The sequence below is a fragment of the Phascolarctos cinereus genome, unplaced genomic scaffold (assembly GCF_003287225.1).
Source record: "Phascolarctos cinereus isolate Bilbo 61053 unplaced genomic scaffold, phaCin_HiC Scaffold_2;HRSCAF=192, whole genome shotgun sequence".
Classification (NCBI taxonomy): domain Eukaryota; kingdom Metazoa; phylum Chordata; class Mammalia; order Diprotodontia; family Phascolarctidae; genus Phascolarctos; species Phascolarctos cinereus.
This window is the reverse complement of record NW_027555625.1, coordinates 209,730,968-209,737,071: the sequence shown is the minus strand read 5'-3', so window position 1 is coordinate 209,737,071 and position 6,104 is coordinate 209,730,968. Positions and strand designations below refer to the sequence as shown.

Sequence of the window (6,104 nt, the reverse complement as noted above, 5' to 3'; positions counted from 1 at the left end):
ATGATAATTCTACCTAAATTAATTTACTTATTCAGTACCATTCCAATCAAACTACCATAATTATTTTATAGAACTAGAAATAATGGTAACCAAATTCATCTGGAAGAGCAAAAGATCAAGAATATCAAAGGAATTAATGAATAAAATGCAAAGGAAGATTGCCTAGCTTTCAGATCTAACATTATATTATTAAATGGCAATCATCAAAACTATTTGCTACTGGCTTAAAAATAGAGTGGTGAAACAGTAGAAGAGATTATGTACATGAATATGGTAATCTACTGTTGGATAAACCAAAAGACCCCAGCTTCTGGGATAAAAACTCACTATTTGACAAAAACTCCTGGGAAAGCTGGAAAATGGTATGGTAGAAATGAGGCATACACGAACATCTCACACCATAAACCAAGATAAGGTCAAAATAAGTACATTATTTAGACATAAAGGATTATACTGTAGGCAAATTAGGATTTCAAGGACCTATAAAGAAGGGAAGAATTTATGACAAAACATGAAATAGAATTATGAAATTCAAAATAATAATTTTGATTATATTAAATATTTTTTAAAAAGCTTTTGCACAAAGAAAACTAATGCAACCAAGATTAGAAAGTAGAAAGCTGGGAAACAATTTTTGAGGCAAGAATTTCTGATAAAGGCCTCATTTCTCAAATATAGAGAGAACTGAATCAAATTTATACAAGTTATTCTCTAATTAATAAATGGTGAAAGGATATGAACAAGCAAATTTCTTATGAAGAAGTTAAATCTATCTATAGTCATATTAGAAAAATTGCTCTAAATCACTATTGCTTAGAGAAATGAAAATTAAAACAATTCTGAGGTACCACCTCATGCATATCAGATTGGCTAACATGAGAGAAAAGGAAAATGATAAATTCTGGAGAGGATGGGGGACAATTGCAACAGTAATGCATGAAACTGTGAACTGATCCAGCCATTCTGGAGAACAATTTGGAACTATGCCCAAAGGGTAATCAAACTGTGCATGCCCTTTGATCTAGCATTATCACCACTGGTTCTGTATCCCAAAGAGCTCATTAAAAAGGGAAAAGGAACTACATGTACAAAATATTCGTAGCAGCTCTTTTTGTGGTGTTAAAGACTTGGAAATTGAGGGAATACCCATCAATTCAGGAATGGCTGAACAAGTTGTGGCATGTGAATGCAATGGAATACTACTGAGCTAGAAGAAATGATGAGCAGGTGGATTTCAGAAAAAAACTGGAAAGACTTATTTGAAATGATGCTGAGTGAAGTAAGCAGAACCAGAAGAACATTGCATACAATAACAGCAACATTGTGTGATGATCAGGTATGATAGACTTACCTCTTCTCAGCAATATAATGATCCAAGACAACTCCAAAAAACTCATGATGGAAAATTATATCCACATCCAAAAAAGAACTGATAGAATCTGAATGCAGATTGAAGCATACTATTTTCATTTTGTTTATTACATGATTTTTCCCTTTTCTTCTGTTTCTTCTTTTGTATGATTAATGTAGAAATGTGTTTAATGTGATTGCACATGTGTAATCTATATCAGATTGCTTGCCATTTGGGGGAGGTAACAGGGGAGAGAGGAAAGGAGAAAAATTTGAAGACTCAAAATATTATAAAAATGAATCTTGGGAACTACATATTTAATTGGAAAAAAAATACAATTTATAAAAAAAAAAAGCAGTCTAACCCCAACAGCCCTTTGTTCAAAAGCTGTTCATGTTCTATTTTCCCCATAAGATAGAATGCAATTTCTTCAGCCTAGCACTAAATGCCTCCTACAACCTGGTTCTGACCTTTATTTCTAGCTATATTTCACATTACCTCTTTTTTGGTACTCTTACATACCTGTCAAAATGGACTACCAGCTGTTCTCCAAACATCTTCTGATTATGTACATTCACAAAAGCCATCTGCTATGCCTTCAATACTTTTCCTCTTCAATTTAGCTTCCCTGAATACATATCTTTCCTTAAACAACTCAGATGCTATCTCCTCTGAGAAACCTCCCCTGATCTTAGCCATTGCTAGAGTTTTCTAAAGTTATTTTGGTTTTACCACTCTGGGTATATGATTCACCACTCCTACAGTAGAATATAAGCAGGGATTGTTTCATATTTGTCATTAGATATCCAGGATCTAGTGAAGTCCCCTGATGATGGCAGATACTTAACAAATGGTGGCTGAATTAATCTGGCTTTTTCAACTAGGCAAATTTTTCTTTAAGAATAGATAAATGGAATCAATATGTTTTCATTATTTCCAATTTTTTGAGACAATAGCTTGTTAAATAAGTTGGTTTGAAACTATTTTAGTGGCATAGATAAGTATATATAATACACTTTTTTCAGTTAACATAATGTTAATTTTACATTCCTACAAGTTGATAATCTGACTTAAAAAAGACAGCTGAGTGATCAGACTGTGATATTGGGAAGCAATTGTCTATTAGGATTATTATTTATTTTTTGTGATGTCATTTGGTATCCTTTCAGTCTCTCTTTTTAAACAATCCATGAGGAATATTCATGAAACTTCTAAGTAAACTACAAAGAATTCATTTTTCATTCATTTATTAACAAGAATTTATTAAATGCCTATATACTGTGAGTTGGGAAGATCTAGATTCAAATCCTATCTCCACCATATACTGGTGTGTGACATGTTTCAATCACTTAACCTCTCTTTTTGCAGTGCAACTATCCAAATCTGTACATTACATAGAAAGTGCCTAGTTGTACTGGTACAAGAAATTCCTAACAGAGTTTCTTATAAAGATGAAATCTACAGATTCCTTGCAAGGGTGGGGGGAGGAGGAATATGCCATTCATCATACTAGAAAATGGGAAAAGAAAAAGTAAAACTAACCTTGTTTATATAGTCAAGGAGCTTATATTCTAGTGCTGACAGATAAGTGATTATGAAATGTATGTCAATGATTTTAGGAGGTGGGGAAAATAAGAACGTTATTAGGGTGATCAAGATCTGCCTCTTGCAGTGGTGGTCCTTTAAATGAGTCTCGATCCTTTGCTTTTCTTTTATGGTGCCAATTTTAAATATTGTATTCTCTAGGACAAGAATTATACTTCCATTTGTTTTCAGTACTGATAAAGTGAAATGTTGTTCATTTCTCTCCCTCTGCACCCATTCAAGTATTCAGAATGCCCAGATTTATGCAGTAGCTTAAATGTTACTTTTAAACCACTACTGCATTGGCTACAAATTTCAGTCCTTCAATTTTTGGAAAGCTGTGTGGAATGCTGTTTCTTCTGGTGTGTTTAGCCAACTTCTTTAATGGCAGATCCAAAAGAAATACTTCCATATGGGGCTGCTACACCCCCTGGGAACCCACCAGTCATGCCTCATAGCATGCCCACTGCACTGTGGTGCAGCCTGATAATGATGGGATTGCAGACCTTCTCCAATTCTTTCTGTTGATGCTCAAATTCTTCCTTCTCAATAGTCTGGTTCTTATCCAGCCAGTTGATTATTTCACTATATTTGTCAAGGATCTTCTGTTTGTCTTTATCACCAATTTTGCCTTGCAATTTTTCATCCTCTACAGTAGCCTTCATGTTGAAAGCATAAGATTCCAGAGAATTGTTGGAAGACACCTTGTTTCTTTGCTTCGCATCCTCAGCCTTGTATTTCTCAGCCTCCCAGACCACACACTCAATGTCTTCTTTGCTCAGATGACCTTGATCACTGGTGATGATGATCTTGTTCTCCTTGCCTGTGCTCTTATCCATGGCAGAAACAGTGATGATGCCATTGGCATCAATGTCAAATGTTACTCCAATCTGAGGAACACCCTTGGGTGCTGTGGGGGATTCCTGAGAGCTCAAACTTGCCGAGCAGGTTGTTATCCTTTGTCATTGCTCTCTCACCTTCATAAACCTGAATAAGCACACCTGGCTGGTTGTCTGAATAGGTGATAAAGGTATGTGCCTGCTTGGTGGGGATGGTGGTATTGCATTTGATCAGAGCTGTCACAACTCCACCAGCAGTTTCAATTCCAAGGGAAAGAGGAGTGACATCCATTAGCAGCAGGTCCTGCACGTTCTCAGATTTATCTCCAGACAAAATGACAAGATGGACAGCTGCACCTGAGGCAACAGCCTCATCAGGATTGATACTCTTGTTGAGCTACTTGCCATTGAAGAAGTCTTGCAGAAGTCTCTGGATTTTGGGGAATGCAAGTGGAACCACCCACCAGGACAATGTCACGAATCTGTGATTTATCTGGCTTGGCATCTCTGAAGGTCTTTTCCACAGGATCCAGTGTGCCATGGGAGAGATAAGCACTCAACTCTTCAAAATGGGCTCAGGTGATTAACGTATAGAAGTTGATGTCTTCACAGAAGGAGTCAGTCTTAATCCTCACCTGGGTACTAGAAGAGAGGGTATGTTTTCCATGTTCACAAGTAGTGCATAGATGGTGAACAGCCTCCTTGTTCTCACTGATGTCCTCTTTGAGCTTTCATTTGAACTCAGCAATGAAATAGTTGACCATTTCATTGTCAAAGTCCTCCCCACCCAAGTGGATGTCCCCAGCTGTGGACTTGACCTCAAAGATGCCATTTTTAATGGTAAGAATGGAGACATCGAAAGCACCACCTCCAAGATCAATGATCAACACATTTCTCTCAGGACCAACTTTTTTGTCCAAGTCATAAGCAATAGCAGCAGCAGTTGGCTCATTGATGATTCAGAGGACATTGAGACCAGTGATAGTTCCAGCATCTTTGATGGCCTGACATTGGAAATTGTTGAAATAGGCTGATATTTGACCACAGCATTTGTGACAGTCTTCCCCAGGTAAGCTTCAGCAATTTCTTTCATCTTGGTCAAGACCATAGAAGATACTTTCTCTGGATAGAAACTTTTGGTCTCCCCTTTGTATTCCACTTAGACCTTAGGCCTGCCTGTGTGACTGTACAATTGTATCATCAAATCTTTAATCAATCAGATGTTTGGCAACAAGAACTGTGTTGGTGGAGTTTATTGCAACTTGATTCTTTGCAGAGTCACCAATTAAATGTTCTGTGTTGGTGAAAGTGATATAGTTTGGAGTGGTCCTGTTTCCTTAGTCGTTAGCAATGATCTCCAATTTCCCATGTCAGAAGACTTCCACACAGGAATAAGTGGTGCCAAGATCAATGCCAACTGTGGGTCCCTTCAACATGGTTGCTGGGGAGTCAGGGTCATAGCTGACCACTGTGGAGGAAGAAGGGATGCTGCTGTACTGAGTAGCAGTCATTTACTTTAAAAAAAATCTAAATTATATTTATCATCCCATTACAACTGTTCTCACATATCTGTCTTCATATTGAAGACACTCTGCATGAAGGTAGACTAATTCTGGAGGATCTGCTAAACCTTAAATGTTTTCTACAGCCTCATCTCTTGCTTTTTTTTTAACATACTAAATTCTACTCCTTCCCTTTATTTTATTTTTGTGTGTATCCCTCATTTTTATAGTGTTTCCTGAAAGAAACATATTGTTGAATTCAAAATTTTTGTCTGCTATCCATTTCTGTTTTGTGGGTAAATTTTTCCCATTCACAATCTAAGCTAAAATTGCTTGTTGTGTATTTTCCTTCTTCCATTTTTCTTCATTGTCCTTCTCACCCTGCCTACCCTATCTCTCCTTACTCCTCTGCTTTACTTCTGCCCTCTATCTTACCCTCCCATTCCTTAAATCACCCACCCTGTAAGAGTCCCTCTCTTATCCTCTACTCCCTCCCTAATCCTTTAGCTTCTTCTTTCTTTCTGAATTTAGAAGATTGTTATACCCTTTTAGATATATATGTTGTTCCCTTTTTAATCCATTCCTGATGAGAGCAATGTTCCCAGCACTACTCACTCTCCCCCCTACTAGCTTCTTCTGTATCAGTTTTCCCTTTTATGCCTCATTTGTATCAGATAGTCACTCATTTTTATCTCTCCCTACAGTTTTTTTTAATTGCCCCATCATACGTAGCTCAACCCAGGTAGTTTCTTTTAAACTACCCAAATAATGATGACAATCATGAGAGTAATGCTGATATTTTCATGTATATGAAGTAAACAATTTGAC

General features: G+C 37.0%; 1 pseudogene; it reads right to left on the bottom strand.

Moving 5' to 3' along the window:
* Nucleotides 1-3,303: 3,303 nt before the first annotated feature.
* Nucleotides 3,304-5,210, bottom strand: LOC110212677 (heat shock cognate 71 kDa protein pseudogene; annotated as a pseudogene).
* Between the last annotated feature and the right edge of the window lie 894 nt (nucleotides 5,211-6,104).